This window comes from Helianthus annuus, chromosome 8 (genome assembly GCF_002127325.2).
Source record: "Helianthus annuus cultivar XRQ/B chromosome 8, HanXRQr2.0-SUNRISE, whole genome shotgun sequence".
In the NCBI taxonomy this organism is placed as follows: Eukaryota; Viridiplantae; Streptophyta; class Magnoliopsida; order Asterales; family Asteraceae; genus Helianthus; species Helianthus annuus.
Window position 1 is genome coordinate 26,806,846 of NC_035440.2, and position 23,058 is coordinate 26,829,903.

Here is a 23,058-nt window from a genome sequence, read left to right on the forward strand (position 1 = left end):
CCCGAAACTTTCTCTTGGTTCTCGGCTTTTAGTCTTTTTCTGAGAAAGCGTTCGGGTTCTTCTAGAGGTTCTTTTATGTCCTTATTAGAACTGGAGCTCATACACTACGTAGGGGTGGCGTCTGGTTCCAAGTCCTGCAATAAAAACATAAAAGAATGCTGGTCAGAAGGTTCACCACGGCCCCGTGCTCAGTGAACACGGCCTGTGGTCGGAGTTACAGTGATTGTTTTCCAGATCCCAGTTACTGGAGAGTTGGACACGGCCCCGTGTTGCACCGACACGGCCCCGTGTTGCACCGACATGGCCCCGTGGTCAGCCTTCTGTAACTTGGAAAACTAAAAACTGCCAGTAACAACGCTGGGCACGGCCCGTGTCCGACCAGGCACGACCCGTGCTGAGCTCTGCAGAAGCTGAAAAAACTAAGAAAATCCTAAAAAATTAAAAAGAAAAATAAAAAAAAATGATTAGGCCGTTGATTCCTAACTTTCTTAAAATCCTTGTGTCTTCGGCAACGGCGCCAAAAACTTGATGTGCGTGTAGTGTAATATATTTTTGATGTATATTTTAAGCCCTTTTTACACTTTTAGCCAAGTTTTAAATTTATAAAACACGATATTTACTAACACTAGACACACATATGGGCAAGTGCACTCATCGTGTGGACGTAGTATAGTGTTGGTAAGATACCGAGGTCGTCCAAGGACACAAGAGCTTTTAGTACCGGTTTATCCTCAACGTCTAATCAAATCAAAATGTTAGAAAAGATTTTTAAACTAAGAAAATAAAAACTAACTAAATGCTGAAAAATAAAATAAAAATAAAAAAACAGATAGACAAGATGAATCACTTGGATCCGACTCGTGTATTAGTATAACCTTTGATTATTTTCGCACTTTTGCACTTGTTTAAGAGATTATCTTAGTTATTGTAGTAGGCCCGTCTTTTGAAGGCGACGTTACCCTCAACCCAGTAGTTTGAGTCAGCAAGGATACAATCCTAAAGGGTTGGATTATTGGAAGATAATGAATTAAGTTATTAATGCAAATTTTGGTAGGCCCCACTTTTGGCGGTGAGTTACCCTCGACTAAGTAGTCTGAGTCAGCAGGGATACAGTCCTAAATAGCCGGGTTATAGTATTAATAGTAGTTAACTTATGAGGGGGTCAAAGAGTTTTGATCCCCGCCATCCAATACCTATGGGCATTGAAGGAGATCCTACTAAAATTGACCCAGGTCCCTTGCAGGACCTCTAAACGCTGAACAAGGGCAAGACCCTTACCAAACCGTTCCCTTAACCCCCGACCAGGTAGCCAACATAACTCCATATAGAACGTGGAGATATGAATGGTGAAAATCTTTTATTTTATATAGACAGTAAAATAATGCCAAGACACCACGAACAAACGATAAGGAAAGATCACCTTCAACATAAGCAACTAGTTATTAAAGTCACTAATACAAAACCAAATAAAAAGTGCAAAAGATTAAAAAATAAAAAGTATTATACTAAACACTTGTCTTCACCAAGTGATGTAAGAGACTTAGGCAAACATGGCCTTGATTGTCAAGAACTCTTACGATCGATCTTGGATCCCGAGACGACTCACACACTCTATGATGGACAATGGATGATGGTGGTGGATGATGGTGTTATGGTGGTGGTGGGTGGTGGATGAAGTGTGAGAGAGGTGGTATGCCAAGGGATGAGTTGCAATGAAACCAAGCACTACTATTTATAGGCTGAACAGAAGGCTGGGTACGGCCCCGTGTCCGCTGGACACTCCCCCGTGCCTGTCTGACACTCACTCTCTTCATTAATTGTAATTCGCAATTACAATTAATGCGCCTGCTGTACTTTCGCCACGCCCCCGTGTCCGCTGGACACGGCCCCGTGGTGGGCAATAGAAGCTTCTATAGGTTTGTCTTTTCTGCTGCTTCTTGGGCACGGCCCCGTGCTGGCTGAGCACGGGGCGTGCTCAGTCTTCTGCCTTCTCTATTTCTCTTGGGAGGATGCTGTTGAGGGGTCGGGCAATCCACTTATGTTCCTTTTCTTGTATTCATGTTAGATTTAGCTGTCTTTTTGCTTCTTTTGTGAATTTGAGCTCATTTAATCCTGAAAGTACAAAAGGAAGACAAAAACACTCTTTTTCCAACATTAGTACTAAAAAAGGGTTGGTTTTATGCCTCATTTGATGTAATTTATATGTTGCATTTTACACACATCATCAACGATTCAAATTAAACTCTAAGTCTAGGGGATATTTCTATGTGCTTAAACCGCTGAATTCATCAACCAATAATCAATAAAAACACACCAACATGCAATATCAAGATCAATCACAAGGCAAAGTTATGTAAATCACATCAAATAACCATAATTATGTCAAAATCGCATTACAATCATCAAGTTCATCTAAATCCAGGTTGTCACACCCCAACCGATGGCGGAATCATCGGGGCATGGCACTGAGCGAAACAGATTGTCCAGAAGTTTCCATAACAACTATCATCACTATTTAGTTTAAATAACACGTCCCATACCGTGTCCCAAATAATAAAACAAATTATTACAGATAACAACCAGTCAAATATTCTGTTCCGACAACTCAGATTTAAATATGAATAAAAGAATATTGTTCAAATACTCCTAAAGACCCGGTCGGACAAGATCTACAGACAACTATGCTCTAGATGCTTGTTCCTAACAGACAACTATTTGTTGGGGGCCTCTAGAGCTTTATTCTAGCCTCGCTTTCCTAGCAAGCAAACATCTAAAACACCTGTCACATACGTTAAAAGAAAGTCAATACATATAATGTAAAGGTGAGCATACAAGTTTGATAATAGCATAGAGAGTTCGAAATAGTTTACGCATAACCAGCACGTACACAGAGGAAAACGAAGTATGTTAATTATCGACATGGATCTATCGATACCAATGACTGCGGGTTGACTGTCCGAGACAGTTCGCAATACATGATTACCACTGTAATCCATGCAAGTAATTGTCGTTAACAACCACCGTGTGAACGGGTGCTGAGTCCAAACTATAGTACTACGTCGTTAAGGCAGGTAGACAGCATTCCACATGTAAACATAACAACAAGCATTCATTTAGTCACGTAATACATGCGAATCGATTAGCGTTTAAATAATTTGAGTAGTGTGATCGATTGTGTTTTGATATAAGTAACGTATGTAACACCCAAAAGTGCTAAAAACGAAAAGGGATCGAGTATACTCACAGCGATTGATTGATGGATTGAAGGGAGCGCTTGAGAGTAGGGTTAGCCTGAACAGTTTGATAGCATAATGATGAATACACGTAAAATGGAGATAAGTGTAAGTGGGTCGAATAGCCTGGTCGATCGAACAGCAGGTTCGATCGAACGGGTTGTTCGTTCGGTTGGAAGGTCCGTTCGGACAGTCTGTTCGATTGGCCGATAGGCTCGATCGGCTGGACTGTTCGAGTGGATTGTTTCTTCCTTTGAGTAGGATGTGTTTGTGTATGATGGTTTGACCTTTTGAAGTTTTCGTTGTAGTATTTGAGAACACTGAAGTGTTCTTACCTTTCGGGTCAATCGATCGAACCGTCTGTTCGATCGGCCGGTTTAACCGATCGGTTAGACACTTCGATAGTGAGTCCTCAGCTGGATGTCACCTGATCGATCGAACAGTATGTTCGGTCGGGTGGCACTCCGTACTACTACGAGTTGTAAATCAATTAAGTGTTGAAGCATAGTATCTCATGATCCGAAGAGTAATGTTTACCAATCAGTCGTTCGATCGGACATTACTTCGTTCAATACCATAGCTCATGAATTTGTCAAATTGTGGGGCCATATGCTAGCCGATCGGCTGGCCTGGTCGATCGGCTGGCCTGGTCGATCGGCTGACATGTCCGATCGGTTGGGCTGTCCGTTCGGACAGCCTAACCGTTCGGTCAGTATCCTGACCTGGTCGGCCTGTTCGTCTAACACTTGGCTGTTCTGATTATTTGACGTTATTTCGAGGTAGTTTGACAACGAGCTAAACCATGGAACGTTCGTTCTTACTTGTTTCCCTTGCTCGGACAGGAATCACCCAAGTCCGGCCGGTGAACTGTTCCGAACGACAGTTTGATGTTTAACCCGGAATCGGTGAACCTCGTAGATAGAATCTGAACCTTGAGCCACTCGTCCATTAGAATGATTGGTGAGTTGACTCAAGCTCCGTTTCTATCGGTTTGAAGGCATTGATTGTAAAACAGCTGAAAGAAAGTTGGAAATCCTTCTTTCAATCCTTCACACCATGTAAATGTTCAGATCTTTGATAGATCTTAGCTTGTTTATGTGGAAATCGGTTAGATCCGAGCTATTCATGGTGGATTGAGGCCAAAACATGATGTTCTTGAGGAACACCATGATGACATCATCCTAGAATGCTTAGATCTTGATGATTTCACGGTTAGAAATCAAGATTTGAAAGATAGAAAGGTGTAGGAGTGTGCATTGATCAAGAAAGTACAAGATTTAGGATGAAAACTTACTGAAATCGGAAGAAATCTGAGAAAAGAAGGGGAGTACGAGCTGGTCGGTCAGAGAGTTTCCAAAAGTGGAAAGAATGACAATGACAGCCCTATTTATAGGCTTCCCAAAGAGGAAAGGGCTGGCCGATCGGCCAGGCATCCCGATCGAACAGCCTGCTCGATCGGACAGTCCGTCCGATCGGCTGGGCTGTTCAATCGGCTGACAGCCTGATCGACCAACAGCCTGGTTCGAGTGTTCGGTGCGACGATTTCTGATATTTCGATTTCGATTGAAGACGGTTCGAGTACGATATAGTTTCCTATTCAAATTACTTTCAGTCCCAATCACTATATCTAACATATAATCATCTACATCTTGCGTAATCTCTTCTCTACCAATTATTACAACTTGATTTCGATTGAGCTCAATTGAGTTTTGAGTTTCGATTCGAGTTTCGATTGATTCGATTGAATACCACACAAAACATTCAGTAAACACGCACAGGTAACACATAAGGCACACACACAAGTAATAACAACAACCAAAGTTTGCGTAGTTCGAGATTCGAGTTCGATGATGGTTTGATCGGTTTAATTACTGATTAGTTAACTTTATCGCATTGTTACTTCTTACTATTCACAGTCGTAAATCGGTTCGCGTCGATTAAACATTCGATTACTTCGATTTATTCTGATTAACAACACTTACTCCACATAATACAAATAAAACATAAAATAGACTAATTATAGTCAAAGAACTCAAAGTTAACTTGGACTTTTACTTTGACTTTGACTTTGACATTCGAAAACACGGGGTGTTACATCCTCCCCTTGTTTAGGGAATTTCGTCCCGAAATTAGACTCGAAGCTGCACATCGCCGTGAATGATTTTACCAATTTCTCGCTTCAGTCTTCATTGAAACAACTGCGGGTACTTAACCTTCATGTCGCTTTCGAGTTCTCAAGTGAACTCCGCGCCTTGTTTGCCTTCCCATCGGACTTTCTACGATAGGGATGCGTGAGCGCCTGAGTTGCTTGGTTTGGCGATCCATGATTTCGACAGGCTTTTCCACGAAGTGTAGCATTTCGTTTACTTGAAGGTCGTCGAGCGGTACAATCAGATCATGATCATCTAGACACTTTCGGAGGTTCGACACATGGAAAGTTGGGTGGACGTTTCTAAGTTCCTCCGGTAGTTCGAGTCTGTAGGTGACTTTTCCGATTCTTTCCAGAATCTTAAAAGGTCCAACATATCGAGGCGCTAGTTTCCCTTTCTTGCCGAATCTGACCACACCCTTCCAAGGTGATACCTTTAAGAGTACGTAGTCGCCAACGTCAAATTCAAGGGGCTTGCGTCTTCTATCGGCGTAACTTTTCTGTCTATCCCTGGCGTTCGACAAGTTGTCTCGAATCTGGAGGGTTTTGTCAGTCGTTTCTTGAAGTAACTCGGGACCGGTTAATTGCGAGTGACCGATCTCGTGCCATATAATAGGCGAACGACATATTCTTCCATATAAAGCCTCGAATGGTGCCATTTGTATGCTGGCATGATAGCTGTTGTTGTACGAGAATTCGACTAACGGTAGGTATTTGTTCCAACTACCACCGAAGTCTATGACACACGCGTGGAGCATGTCTTCAAGAGTACGGATTGTTCTTTCAGTCTGTCCGTCAGTTTGAGGATGGAAAACAGTACTCAGGTTAAGCGACGTACCAAGGGCCGCTTGAAACGTTTCCCACAATCGTGAAGTAAACCGAGCATCATGGTCTGAAATGATGTCACGAGGCGTACCATGATTACAAATGATCTCGTCGGTGTAGATTCGGGCTAGTCGTTCTACCTTGTAGTCTTCCCGTATTGGCAAAAAGTGGGCTGATTTGGTCAGACGATCAACTATAACCCAAATGCTGTCGTGACCTGATGGCGTCGGCGGAAGTTTGGTTTTGAAATCCATAGCTATACTCTCCCACTTCCATATGGGGATTGGAGGTTGTTCGAGTAAGCCAGAAGGTCGCTGGTGTTCAGCCTTAACTCTTGCACAAGTCAGGCAACTTCCAACATAGAGGGCGATATCCCGTTTCATACCTGGCCACTGGTACTTGTAACGAAGATCCTGGTACATTTTATCGGCACCGGGATGAATAGAATACCAGGATTTGTGGGCTTCGTTCATTATAATCTTTCGCAAATCGGTCCGCTTAGGGATCCAAATTCGGTCCAGATAATAGAAAATCCCATCTGCTTTGCTTACAAGCTGAGCTCCATCGTGATAAATCCTCTCTTTCTTCAAAGTGCGCTCGTTAAAGCAAGCACGTTGGGCTTCGCGGATGAGAGTTTCGAGGTTGTGCTGGGCTTGGGTATTGCGAATACTGAGCAAATAACTCCGTCTGCTGAGTGCGTCGGCTACAACATTTGCCTTGCCCGGGTGATAACGAATCTCACAGTCGTAATCGCTAAGAAGTTCTACCCATCGGCGTTGACGCATGTTAAGTTCTTTCTGATTAAAGATGTGTTGTAAACTCATGTGATCGGTGAAGATAGTACACTTGGTACCATACAGGTAGTGTCGCCAAATCTTCAATGCAAAACCAACTGCGCCTAGCTCGAGATCGTGGGTTGTATAGTTCTTCTCGTGGATTTTGAGCTGACGAGATGCGTAAGCTATAACCTTGTCCCGTTGCATGAGAACACAGCCAAGACCAAGGTTGGAAGCATCACAATAGACAATGAAATTGTTGTTTCCGTCTGGCAACGTGAGAACAGGAGTATTGCAGAGCTTGCGCTTAAGGGTTTGAAAAGCAGATTCTTGTTCAGTTCCCCAAACAAAGGACCTGTCTTTATGAGTAAGAACGGTAAGCGGCACAACGATCTTAGAGAATCCTTCGATAAATCGTCGATAATAGCCCGCTAATCCAAGGAAAGATCGGACTTCTGACGGGTTCTTTGGCGTAATCCAGCTCTTAACTGCTTCAATCTTTGCGGGATCGACATGAATACCCTGACTATTCACAATGTGACCTAGAAACTGAACCTCCTCCAACCAGAATTCGCACTTGGAGAACTTGGCGTAGAGTTGGTTCCCCTGGAGTAACTCGAGAACCAAACGTAGATGTTGCGCGTGTTCGGCTTTCGATTTGGAATAAGTCAAGACATCGTCGATGAATACTATGTCGAAACGGTCAAGATAAGGCTTACGCACGCGATTCATCAGATCCATAAAAACCGCGGGTGCGTTGGTTAAACCAAAAGGCATAACAACGAACTCATAGTGGCCGTAACGAGTGCGAAAGGCGGTTTTGGGTATATCTTCTTCTTTTATGCGTAACTGATGATAACCTGAACGTAAATCGATCTTTGAGAAACACGATGCTCCTTGTAGCTGATCAAATAAATCGTCAATTCGAGGTAGGGGATAACGGTTTTTGATGGTCAGCTTATTCAATTCCCGATAGTTGATGCACATGCTGAACGACCCATCCTTCTTTTTGACGAAAAGGACTGGTGCGCCCCAAGGAGAGATGCTCGGGCGAATGAAGCCTTTTTTAAGTAACTCCTGGAGTTGGTTTGAGAGTTCCCTCATTTCGGATGGCGCGAGTCGATAAGGGGCTTTACCAACAGGGTTAGCTCCAGGAATAAGGTCGATGCAAAAGTCGATATCATGACTTGGCGGTAGTCCGGGAAGGTCATCAGGGAACACCTGAGGAAATTCACGAACCACTGGGACGTCTTTGACTTCGGCCTTCTTTTTCTTTTCCTTCTCCGCTACTACAATGTTGGCCAAGAAAGCGCTGTATTCCTTGCGGAGATACTTGCTAGCTTGGACGCATGACATGAGCTTGAGACCTTTCGAAGCTGTTTCACCGTATACACATAAGAGATCACCATTTGCGAGCGAGAATCGAATCATCTTTTCAAAACACACAACTTCAGCATGGTTTTCGCGAAGAAAGTCCATGCCTACTATGACGTCAAAACTTCCGAGCTGCATCGGAATGAGATCAATTGGGAAGAGGTGATTGTTGAGCTCGAGGGTACAATCACGAAGTACAGAGTTAACGGCGACGGTTCTTCCAGTAGCAACTTCGACTTCGAATGACGAGGGGAGATAAAAGCGCTTACGACTAAGGAGCTTCTCGAATTCAAACGACACAAAGCAGTTATCGGCTCCAGTATCAAATAAACATGATCCATAAATACCATTCACAAGGAATGTACCATTAACCACGTTGTTGTCAGCCTGGGCTTGACGGGCGTTGATGTTAAAGGTTCTGGCATGGGCTGCTTGCTGTTGCTGCTGAGGCTGCTGTTGCTGGGGTTCTTGTTTCACAACCCGGTTCTGGCACATGTTTGCAAAGTGGTTAGGATCACCACATGCAAAGTAGACTCGAGCATTGACCGCGGGTGCTTGAGCTGCAGGTTGGCCTTGAGGGGATGGGAGTAAAGCTTGATGAGCGGCAGCTTGAGCTGGGGCTTGACGGGGACCATAGCGATAATTCGCAATGAAATGCCCGTAGATGTTGCAGTGGACGTAGAAGCGACAGGCGATTCCCACCGGATGATGGCATGAACATGTCGGGCAGAGCGAGTGGGGACATGTGTAAGCGCGCTTGGCTGGCGGCGCATTGATCACTAGAGCTTGTCGATGGTGAGACTGTTGCTGAGCCTGTACGGCTTGCAGAGGAGCAGCAGTCGTTGTCACATCACAGTTCTTGTTGCTGGAGCTGTTTTTGTTGTGCTTCTTCTTTCTTCTTGATGACTTGGAGGGTTGAGCAGTGGTTGTGTTGACGGTCGATGCGGTGGTGGCTTGATGTAGAGACTTGGTATGCTTATCCTAAAGACCAGACTTTACCCTCTTGTCATTGATCTCAGCGGCAAGCAGGTAGGTCTCTTCAATCGATGATGTCTTGGCAGCATGAATGAAATCCGCAACACAGTCGGGTAGAGCTCGAATATACTTCTTGATGGCCATGTCTGGCGTCTTGACTTGGTCGGGACAGATGATGCTCAGCTGCTAGAAGCGAGCAGTTAAAGCAGCGTTGTCTCCATCCTTCTGCTTGATGTTCCAAAACTCGTCCTCCAGCTTTTGGCGTTCATGGGGAGGGCAGAATTCGTCCATCATGATTGCCTTCAACTCCTCCCAAGTCAGCTCATAAGCTGCATCATTTTCGCGCTTGTTTCGTTCAACCGTCCACCAGTCTAGAGCTCGGGACTGGAAGACGCCTGTAGCATTGAGGGTGCGGAGATTTTCAGGACAGCCGCTTTGGCGCAGAGTGACTTCAACTGAATCGAACCATTGAAACATGGCGGTAGGGCCATCTTCTCCGGTGAATTCTTTGGGTCCGCATGCTTTAAACTGTTTGAAGCTGAAACCAGTCTTGTTGGCATCCTTAGGAGCCTCAGTTCGCGATTCCTCGGATGATTTACTGACGTTCTCATACACCTCGCTTACAGCTTTTGCCACACTTTTGGCAATGATAGTAGCGAGACGCTTGTCTCTCTTCTCTTGGCGAGTAAGATGGTGGCGGGATCCAGACGACATTGTCTGCAACAGACATCGTTACAGGACTCAACACAACATGATTGAATCTCACCTCACACATCTACTACTTACTAAAGCTTAGAAATATGTCGAAACACGCATCACAAAATCACATAAGCATAAAGTCACAGATTCACATAATCACAGAAGCACATAAGCACATAGGCACGTAGAGCACAGAGACACCTAAGCGCAGAAACACATGCACATTTAATCACAGATGCAGTCAGAATACAGAAACCTATCATTCAAAGCTCGTGAGTCGTTCGTATATAGTGATCGCGTATGGTATATCGAATAGTATCGTATAATCGTATAGTATGTCGAGTATAGTATAGCGTATATCGTAGCATAGTATCGTCTAGATTTGTAACGACTTGTTACCGTTTTGAGGTAGAAGAGCAATGCGAATCGTGTGTGTTGATCGAAGTGATAGCAAATCGAATAAACCCCAAAATTTTAAACATATAAACAGTTAAACACATACAACACATAAAATCATCGAGTCATCAGAGTCGGCGGCTGCGGGCTCAGAATCGAACACACATAAAAATCGAGAGATGGATTGTCTGCGGCTACTAGACATTGACTACCCAAAGCGATTCGACTATTCACAATAGACTTGTCGTCACTTTTAACTTTCGGGCTCGCGTTGCTGCCTCGATTCTTGGGCATTCAACACGTATTCCCTAGGTCATACTCGTGAGTTCAGGTCGTTGGAGTCCATCGAAGTTTTGGTGAGATGAGTAAAGTTGGAATAAGTTGCCAAGGTTCGGGTTTCACCCCTGGCTTAGCAATTTCTTCCTTGTTTTAGTAAAATTTGAGGAGATTATTCATCAAAATATGGATTTCACTCCTGATTTGGTATAATTCTCCTCGTTCGTTATTGAAAAGTAATGAAGAATCCTTCGGTAGTTGGATAAATCAGCATTGGTCCAGCAATTTAGTCGGGAGTTTACGGTTTTCACACCTGATCCTGACCAAATCGCCTTCTCATTATTGAAAATTTGGGTGAAGTGATAGTGTAGAATAGCAGGATTTGGCGTATACGCTTGGTCTGTTGGTTCCTAACTATAGTCTAGGTCTCTAAGACAGCGACTCGGACTAGGTCGTGTCCAGCCTAATTCCCTATAGTTATGGCTCTGATACCAATCTGTCACACCCCAACCGATGGCGGAATCATCGGGGCATGGCACTGAGCGAAACAGATTGTCCAAGAGTTTCCATAACAACTACCATCACTATTTAGTTTAAATAACACGTCCCATACCGTGTCCCAATAATAAAACAAATTATTACAGATAACAACCAGTCAAATATTCTGTTCCGACAACTCATATTTAAATATGAATAATAGAATATTGTTCAAATGCTCCTAAAGACCCGGTCGGACAAGATCTACAGACAACTATGCTCTAGGCGCTTGTTCCTGACAGACAACTATTTGTTGGGGGCCTCTAGAGATTTATTCTAGCCTCGCTTTCCTAGCAAGCAAACATCTTAAACACCTGTCACATATGTTAAGATAAAGTCAATACATATAATGTAAAGGTGAGCATACAAGTTTGATAATAGCATACAGAGTTCGAAATAGTTTACGCATAACCAGCACGTACACAGAGGAAAACAAAGCATGTTAATTATTGACATGGATCTATCGATACCAATGACTGCGGGTTGACTGTCCGAGACAGTTCGCAATACATGATTACCACCGTAATCCATGCAAGTAATTGTCCTTAACAACCCCCGTGTGAACGGGTGCTGAGTCCAAACTATAGTACTACGTCGTTAAGGCAGGTAGACAGCATTCCACGTGTAAACGTAACAACAAGCATTACTTTAGTCACGTAATACATGCGAATCGATTAGCGTTCAAATAATTTGAGTAGTGTGATCGATTGTGTTTTGATATAAGTAACGTATGTAACACCCAAAAGCGAAAAGGGATCGAGTATACTCACAGCGATTGATTGATGGATTGAAGGGAGCGCATGAGAGTAGGGTTAGCCTGAACAGTTTGATAGCATAACGATGAATACACGTAAAATGGAGACAAGTGTAAGTGGGTCGAACAGCCTGGTCGATCGAACAGCAGGTTCGATCAAACGGGTTGTTCGTTCGGTTGGAAGGTCCGTTCGGACAGTCTGTTCGATCGGCCGGTAGGCTCGATCGGCTGGACTGTTCGAGTGGATTGTTTCTTCCTTTGAGTAGGATGTGTTTGTGTATGATGGTTTGACCTTTTGAAGTTTTCGTTGTAGTATTTGAGAACACTGAAGTGTTCTTACCTTTCGGGTCGATCGATCGAACGGTCTGTTCGATCGGCCGGCTTAACCGATCGGTTAGACACTTCGATAGTGAGTCCTCAGCTGGATGTCACCTGATCGATCGAACAGCACGTTCGATCGGGTGGCACTCCGTACTACTACGAGTTGTAAATCAATTAAGTGTTGAAGCATAGTATCTCATGATCCGAAGAGTAATGTTTACCAATCAGTCGTTCGATCGGGCATTACTTCGTTCAATACCATACCTCATGAATTTGTCAAATTGTGGGGCCATATGCTAGCCGATCGGCTGGCCTGGTCGATCGGCTGACATGTCCAATTGGTTGGGCTGTCCGTTCGGACAGCCTAACCGTTCGGTCAGCATCCTGACATGGTCGGCCTGTTCGTCTAGCACTTGGCTGTTCTGATTATTTGATGTTATTTCGAGGTAGTTTGACAACGAGCTAAACCATGGAACGTTCGTTCTTATATGTTTCCCTTGCTCGGACAGGAACCACCCAAGTCCGGCCGGTGAACTGTTCCGAATGACAGTTTGATGTTTAACCCCGAATCGGTGAACCTCGTAGATAGAATCCGAACCTTGAGCCACTCGCCCATTAGAATGATTGGTGATTTGACTCAAGCTCCGTTTCTATCGGTTTGAAGGCATTGAGTGTAAAAGAGTTGAAAGAAAGTTGGAAATCCTTCTTTCAATCCTTCACACCATGTAAATGTTTAGATCTTTGATAGATCTTAGCTTGTTTATGTGGAAATCGGTTAGATCCGAGCTATTCATGGTGGATTGAGGCCAAAACATGATGTTCTTGAGGAACACCATGATGACATCATCCTAGAATGCTTAGATCTTGATGATTTCACGGTTAGAAATCAAGATTTGAAAGATAGAAAGGTGTAGGAGTGTGCATTGATCAAGAAAGTACAAGATTTAGGATGAAAACTTACCGAAATCGGAAGAAATCTGAGAAAAGAAGGGGAGCACGAGCTGGTCGGTCAGAGAGTTTCCAAAAGCGGAAAGAATGACAATGACAGCCCTATTTATAGGCTTCCCAAAGAGGAAAGGGCTGGCCGATCGACCAGGCATCCCGATCGGACAGCCTGCTCGATCGGACAGTCCGTCCGATCGGCTGGGCTGTTCGATCGGCTGACAGCCTGATCGATCAACAGGCTGGTTCGAGTGTTCGGTGCGACGATTTCTGATATTTCGATTTCGATTGAAGACGGTTCGAGTACGATAGAGTTTCCTATTCAAATTACTTTCAGTCCCAATCACTATATCTAACATATAATCATCTACATCTTGCGTAATCTCTTCTCTACCAATTATTACAACTTGATTTCGATTGAGTTCGATTGAGTTTCGATTCGAGTTTTGATTGATTCGATTGAATACCACAAAAAACATACAGTAAACACGCACAGGTAACACATAAGGCACACACACAAGTAATAACAACATCCAAAGTTTGCGTAGTTCGAGATTCGAGTTCGATGATGGTTTGATCGGTTTGATTACTGATTAGTTAACTTTATCGCATTGTTACTTCCTACTATTCACAGTCGTAAATCGATTCGCGTCGATTAAACATTCGATTACTTCGATTTATTCTGATTAATAACACTTACTCCACATAATACAAATAAAACATAAAATAGACTAATTATAGTCAAAGAAGTCAAAGTTGACTTGGACTTTGACTTTGACTTTGACATTCGAAAACACGGGGTGTTCACAGGGAGTTTATAACGTTTAGCTACTCATATTTATTAAAAACATAACAATATCGGTTCTAAAAATCAAACAAAACATGGGTTCAACGTAAAAGATTAAAAAATAAGAGTAATATCGAACCCGCAATTATACGAACTCGAACCGGCCTCCTTTTTTCCTTCTCTTGCGCCAACAGCACTCTCAATATGTCTTTTCTCGCTGCCGTCTATTTTTTTTCGAATCCCCCACTTGCTTTTCGAAAAATAATATATTAGGGGCTCCCTTTTCACGTTCAACTTTATGTGTATATATATTGTTTCTTTAGGTTTTTTTTTCTATATCTCTTGCATATTCCATTTGTTTTCAAAGCCCAGTAAAAGAAACAAAACAATTCAATAATCATATGCATCTTGTCGTGCAATGCATAGCCCAATCTGTTGCTCTTGGCGGCCCACCATACTTTCACAAAGAATTCCCATTTTTTGATTATTTCACTTGCCTGTTGTCGTGCACATCCATGTGGCGGCCCACTAACTTATAAAATATAGACAGTGGTCTTAGCCTACTCATTGAAAATTGATGTGATTTTGATTCGGTCACTGGCATTCTATTCTGCCCATAGAAAATTGATGTGATTTTGATTCGGTCACTGGCATTCTATTCTTCCCAACTGGCTGGTTATTTCCTTATTACTCGTTTTCGGTCAATTTGCACCAGGACCTGGCAAAACGCAAAATAATATAATATAACTGTATAAAGACTAAAAATGACTCAAAAACGTTGAAAATAAAATACAAAATACACGGGTAAACGACGGTGTTTTTCAACAAATCAAATATCCTCACACTTGAACCTTTTTCGTCCCTGAAAAAGACTTAAGCAACATGTCCAACTTAAACACTTAACAATAACGCAAGTCTCGAACAAGTTATAACGCGAACTACAAAATCATCAAACACAGCAGTTTCGCAAGATTTACATCGTTCAAAAGGTTGACGAATCATAATATTTAAATGAAAACGGCCTACCTAATCAAGTTTTTCTCACCTTCAAGCAATCAATTATGCAATGTCAAGACCCCTCACAATTTCACTCATCTCTCGGCTAATATATATGTAATCTCGAGTGAACTCTCAAAACCGAACTATGAAAGATACTATCATAAGCTTGTACGTCAATCAGATCTCCACCTAATTGTTAGAATTTAACACGGATCAAGAGGGCTTTATTGGGTAGGTAAGAGCTAAAGGTAGGGTTTTTATTTTTTTATTTATTTATTTTTTTTTTTAGGGATATATGGCTAAACAAGTAATCACACAATAAACTGGATAAGCATGAAACAAAACACTAACATATTGATCATTTTCACCCACAACTTTTTTCTTTTTTTTTCTTTTTTTCTTTTTCTCTTTTTTTTTTCTTTTTTTTTCAATTTTCAATTTCTCTTTTTTTTTTCGTTTTTCATTTTTTTTTCAAATATAATAATCACGTAACACGATCCGGCTATCAAATCACAAACGGGTAACAAACGAATGGCTAGGCACAAAGTGGTGTATCTAAGGGTAGTTGTGAAATGGGTCAAACACAAAGGCTACATAAACAAGGTGATCCTAATGCCTCTATCACATCCATGTTAAATCCTAACCAAAGCTCTCAAACTGTATCAAAACGCACAACTTCTAAAGTAATGCAACAAAGTCGGTAAACACACATGAAACAAAAATAGTGATCATATATAAATATGAAACATGTAAAGGCTCAAATCTCACTATCATGTGGAAAATAGGGCTACCGATATTGAAAATGCACAACTAATTAACTCTCCGGCTCCATCCACTATCCTAGGCGTCCCAAAACCTTTTAATCCCAAAAAACCGATTCAGTCAACCTACTATCCCGCAATTTAAAGAAACATGTGCTCTCGACTCGTAAATTCGACAATTAAACCGTTTTTGACCGACGTTTTGAAAAGGTTTTTTTTTTTTTTTTTTTTTTTGTTTTCTATGCGCTAAAGGACCGGGACTCGCAAAACCAACTCTTTTTTTTCAATTTTTTTTATTTTTTTATTACCTTTTTTATTTTTATTTTTTATTTTTTATTTTTGACTCAAGACTCTAGTAACTAAATACAAACAATAGTTTCCCATCCCCACACTTAAACTCTACATTGTCCTCAATGTAGGATGTAAACCGACTCAAAATACTAAAAATAAATAAGAAATAAAAAGACTAAGGACAAATTGGAAAGGACTTAGCTGGTAAAATAACGCGTAAGCTCCAAAACTCTCGTCCAATCTAGCTCGATCGTATAGCATTCCATTCTCGATCGGATTTGACTCTAACTGGTATACTTGGAAAATTCCTTGAAATTTGCCAAGCAGCTCCAAAAACACCCGAATGGAGATTGAGTACGGGTGGTACATATCCAAACCTGCATTAACAAAAACAAGCAAAAACCAAAGCAATACCGAATCAAAACTACTAAATTAAACTCATAGTACAAAATAAATGACTCAATATACAAACTCTACTAACTATCGAAAATCCACCGAAAAAATAAATTTAACAAAGTCTACAAAACCTCCCCACGCTTAAATTTAATCAGGAGGTTTTTCTTTGATCTCGACGCGGTCCAACCCGTTTAGTTCCACTCGTTCTTTATTGTTTATTAATATTTTTAGAATGGAATTTATAAACGGTTTAAAATTCTTGAATGGGTCGGACCACCAATACTTAAACTTACCTGGACCAAACCTGATTCGTGGCATGTAATGAGAAGGATGGTGTTGTGCAAACTTCAATGGTTTCTCCTTCCTCTTCCTTCAGTACCATCCTTGAATCCTCGGCAGGTGTTGATCCAAGCTCTTTCTCGCCATCTCCCGTGTTCTTGATCTTGGTGGCAGTCCATCTTCTAACTTCTCCACGGGTTGGCTATCAAACTCCTCAGCCACTATCTCTTCTTCTACGTTTGGTGTATATTTGATCTCCATGGTCGGTTTCTCTTCAAATAATGTCTCTAGATAGGCGAGATCACCAACCAGGTCAAAGTCTTTATCTTCAAGAGTTGGAAAACCTACCAACTCATCACCAAACTCCTTCTCCCAAGATGGTATATGCTCTTCATTCTCATCCTCCATCTTGTCCAGTGGCTCACAAACTTCTTCATCTCGGGCTGCGGTGTAGTCGGGCACCTCCAACTCTTCCTCTTCTACTACCCCTCATCATCATCACTCCAAAATCCGGCATCAATATCCCATGGCGTGGGACACCAATAACTGGAATTAATGACTTGCTGAACCAGAGGTGGGACTTCAACGTCCATTATTGTCTCTGGTTCATGAGTGTGATCCTCATCTTCTTCATACAAGGGCTCAAAATGTGAAACCTGCACGACATCATCCTCGCAAGACAAGGGTAAATCTGAATCATGAGAATTATAATAATTAAAAGTAGAATTGTAATATTTACCTGACTGTGAGATCTCAATGCACATTTCTCCCCCCGGATCTGGTTTGTGTAGTCCATCTTACCCTCAGCCGTTTGATATCCTAGATAATTTTCATTCATATCATAAGTGTAATGGCCTTGGCTTTTCAAGCTCTGTGAATTTAAAATATCAAATGCGGCTTGAATTGCCCTATCACTTTCTTCCTTAGCAGCCTTAATCCAGTCATGAAAGTCCTCTGTTGTTTGTTTTGGTTGCCAATTCCAAGACTGATATGACTGTGGCTGCACAAGAGGGTTAGCATCGAAATCTATGGGACACCCCGAATCGTTTGGACAATATTTGGTGTAATGGGGCCCTCCATAGATAAAACACATGATAAAAAGTTTTAAAAAAAATTAACTAATAAAAATATATTTACAGAAACAGTAGACACACTACTACTAGACACAAACCCTAATACTCAAACTACAAATATGACCAATTAAACAAATAAGATCAGTCAAAGCTAATAACGCAATCGCCTAAGTGTCCCCGGAAATGGCGCCAAAAACTTGATGTGTGAAAATGTATATATTAATTTCGAACAAGTTTTAAAAAGGAATTGCTAACTAAACCAAACATAATCGGCAAGTGTACCGGTCGCAATGTAGTGTAAATGGCAAGACCGGATATCAATCCGGGGACACTATATGCAAACTCTAGTTAATGAACCGTTGTCGAATATAAAGTCAATTTTTATGTTTGTTTTGACAATTAACTAATAACCTAATTAATTAAGAAAAATGGTGAACAAGACAAGCAACGCAGTAAGCAAACAAACTGGAAGGCAAAGTGTAGGTCAAATATGATGAGAAAGGACTACCTAGGTGTCGAATCCCTAGAATCATGCAACGCTATCTTGACTATGGCAATGGTTAAATATCCTACTCCCTCGATTAACCCCCCTCTAGAGATGTATCAAACGAAAGATAAAGACGAAATGTGAAGTGCTAGAACAAACCGGCACGACCTATCGATACCAAATCCTACGAGATTTAAGCAATGAAAGTAACTCTAACCCCAAAACTCTCAAAACGCAAAGCAAACCAAACCTTGAAGATTGAAATCCTAGGAAACCTTAACCACGATGTAATAAACGAGCCCGAGCTATCGGTCACCCAATCTACCCACCAATGATTAGCTAATAACCTAGCTCACCTTAATCGTCTTTCGAGTCACAAGATGAGGATGCAAGTTTTAGTATATTGATTTTAGTTATTAATTGAATTGGTCAATTTCTCAACTCAATATTCAAACCGAAAACCCTAAGATCAACGATTCAAATTAAACTCTAAGTCTAGGTGATATTTCTATGTGCCTAAACCGCTGAATTCATCAACCAATAATCAATCAAAACACACCAACATGAAATATCAAGATCAATCACAAGGCAAAGTTTGTAAATCACATCAAATGACCATAATCATGTCAAAATCGCATTACAATCATCAAGTTCATCTAAACCCAGGTAGTTTATAACGTTTAGCTACTCATATTTATTAAAAACATAACAATATCGGTTCTAAAAATCAAACAAAACATGGGTAAAATAACGCGTAAGCTCCAAAACTCAATGTAGGATGTAAACCGACTCAAAATACTAAAAATAAATAAGAAATAAAAAGACTAAGGACAAATTGGAAAGGACTTAGCTGGTAAAATAACGCGTAAGCTCCAAAACTCTCGTCCAATCCAGCTCGATCGTATAGCATTCCATTCGCGATCGGATTTGACTCTAACTGGTATACTTGGAAAATTCCTTGAAATTTGCCAAGCAGCTCCAAAAACACCTGAATGGAGATTGAGTACGGGTGGTACATATCCAAACCTGCATTAACAAAAACAAGCAAAAAACCAAAGCAACATCGACTCGAAACTACTAAATTAGACTCATAGTAAAAAATAAATGACTCAATATACAAACTCTACTAACTACCGAAAATCCACCGAAAAAATAAATTTAACAAAGTCTACAAAACCTCCCCACACTTAAATTTAATCAGGAGGTTTTTCTTTGATCTCGACGCGGTCCAACCCGTTTAGTTCCACTCGTTCTTTATTGTTTATTAATATTTTTAGAATGGAATTTATAAACCGTTTAAAATTCTCGAATGGGTCGGACCACCAATACTTAAACTTACCTGGACCAAACCTGATTCGTGGCATGTAATGAGAAGGATGGTGTTGTGCAAACTTCAATGGTTTCTCCTTCCTCTTCCTTCGGTACCATCCTTGAATCCTCGACAGGTGTTGATCCAAGCTATTTCTCGCCCTCTCCCGTGTTCTTGATCGTGGTGGAAGTCCATCTTCTAACTTCTCCACGGGTTGGCTATCAAACTCCTCAGCCACTATCTCTTCTTCTACGTTTGGTGTATATTTGATCTCCATGGTTGGTTACTCTTCAAGTAATGTCTCTAGATAGGCGAGATCACCAACCGGGTCAAAGTCTTTATCTTCAAGAGTTGGCAAACCTACCAACTCATCACCAAACTCCTCCTCCCAAGATGGTATATGCTCTTCATTCTCATCCTCCATCTTGTCCAGTGGCTCACAAACTTCTTCATCCCGGGCTGCGGTGTAGTCGGGCACCTGCAACTCTGCCTCTTCTACTACCCCTCATCAGCATCACTCCAAAATCCTTCATCAATATCCCATGGCGTGGGACACCAATAACTGGAATTAATGACTTGCTGAACCAGAGGTGGGACTTCAACGTCCATTATTGTCTCTGGTTCATGAGTGTGATCCTCATCTTCTTCATACAAGGGCTCAGAATGTGAAACCTGCACGACATCATCTTCGCAAGACAAGGGTAAATCTGAATCATGAGAATTATAATAATTAAAAGTAGAATCGTAATATTTACCTGACTGTGAGATCTCAATGCACATTTCTCCCCCCGGATCTGGATTTGTGTAGTCCATCTTACCCTCAGCCGTTTGATATCCTAGATAATTTTCATTCATATCATAAGTGTAATGGCCTTGGCTTTTCAAGCTCCGTGAATTTAAAATATCAAATGCGGCTTGAATTGCCCTATCACTTTCTTCCTTAGCAGCCTTAATCCAGGCATGAAAGTCCTCTGTTTTTTGAATTGCCCTATCACTGTGGCTGCACAAGAGGGTTAGCATCGAAATCTATGGGACACCCCGAATCGTTTGGACAATATTTGGTGTAATGGGGCCCTCCATAGATAAAACACATGATAAAAAGTTTTAAAAAAAATTAACTAATAAAAATATATTTACAGAAACAACTAGACACACTACTACTAGACACAAACCCTAATACTCAAACTACAAATATGACCAATAAACAAATAAGATCAGTCAAAGCTAATAACGCAATCGCCTAAGTGTCCCCGGAAATGGCGCCAAAAACTTGATGTGTGAAAATGTATATATTAATTTCGAACAAGTTTTAAAAAGGAATTGCTAACTAAACCAAAAAAAATCAGCAAGTGTACCGGTCGCAGTGTAGTGTAAATGGCAAGACCGGATATCAATCCGTGGACACTATATGCAAACTCTAGTTAATGAACCGTTGTCGAATATAAAGTCAATTTTTATGTTTGTTTTGATGATTAACTAATAACCTAATTAATTAAGAAAAATGGTGAACAAGACAAGCAACGCAGTAAGCAAACAAACTGGAAGGCAAAGTGTAGGTCAAATATGATGAGAAAGGACTACCTAGGTGTCGAATCCCTAGAATCATGCAACGCTATCTTGACTATGGCAATGGTTAAATATCCTACTCCCTCGATTAACCCCCCTCTAGAGATGTATCAAACGAAAGATAAAGACGAAATGTGAAGTGCTAGAACAAACCGGCACGACCTATCGATACCAAATCCTACGAGATTTAAGCAATGAACGTAACTCTAACCCCAAAACTCTCAAAACGCAAAGCAAACCAAACCTTGAAGATTGAAATCCTAGGAAACCTTAACCATGATGTAATAAACGAGCCCGAGCTATCGGTCACCCAATCTACCCACCAATGATTAGCTAATAACCTAGCTCACCTTAATCGTCTTTCGAGTCACAAGATGAGGATGCAAGTTTTAGTATATTGATTTTAATTATTAATCGAATTGGTCAATTTCTCAACTCAATATTCAAACCGAAAACCCTAAGATCAATGATTCAAATTAAACTCTAAGTCTAGGTGATATTTCTATGTGCCTAAACCGCTGAATTCATCAACCAATAATCAATCATAACACACCAACATGAAATATCAAGATCAATCACAAGGCAAAGTTTTGTAAATCACATCAAATGACCATAATCATGTCAAAATCGCATTACAATCATCAAGTTCATCTAAACCCAGGTAGTTTATAACGTTTAGCTACTCATATTTATTAAAAACATAACAATATCGGTTCTAAAAATCAAACAAAACATGGGTTCAACGCAAAAGATTAGAAAAATAAGAGTAATATGGAACCCGCAATGATACAAACTCGAACCGGCCTCCTTTTTTCCTTCCTCTTGCGCCAACAGCACACTCAATATGTCTTTTCTCGCTGCCGTCTGTTTTGTTTCGAATCCCCCACTTGCTTTTCGAAAAATAATATATTAGGGGCTCCCTTTTCACGTTCAACTTTATGTGTATATATATTGTTTCTTTAGGGTTTTTTTTTCTTTATCACTTGCATATTCCATTTGTTTTCAAAGCCCAGTAAAAGAAAGAAAACAATTCAATAATCATATGCATCTTGTCATGCAATGCATAGCCCAATGAGTTGCTCTTGGCGGCCCACCATACTTTCACAAAGAATTCCCATTTTTTGATTATTTCACTTGCCTGTTGTCGTGCACATCCATGTGGCGGCCCACTAATTTATAAAATATTGATAGTGGTCTTGGCCCACTCATAGAAAATTGATGTGATTTTGATCCGGTCACTGGCATTCTATTCTGCCCAACTGGCTGGTTATTTCCTTCTGACTCGTTTTCGCTCAATTTGCACCAGGACCTGGCAAAACACAAAATAATATAGTATAACTGTATAAAGACTAAAAATGACTCAAAAACTATGAAAATAAAATACAAAATACATGGGTAAACGACGGTGTTTTGCCACAAATCAAATATCCCCACACTTGAACATTTTTCGTCCCTGAAAAAGACTTAAGCAACATGTCCAACTTAAACACTTAACAATAACGCAAGTCTCGAACAAGTTATAACGTGAACTACGAAATCATCAAACACAGCAGTTTCACAAGACTTACATCGTTCAAAAGGTTGACGAATCATAATATTTAAATGAAAACGGCCTACCTAATCAAGTTTTTCTCACCTTCAAGCAATCAATTATGCAATGTCAACACCCCTCACAATTTCACTCATCTCTTGGCTAATATATATGTAATCTCGAGTGAACTCTCAAAACCGAACTATGAAACATACTATCATAAGATTGTACGTCAATCAGATCTCCACTTAATTGTTAGAATTTAACACGGATCAAGAGGGCTTTATTGGGTAGGTAAGGGCTAAAGGTAGGTTTTCTTTTT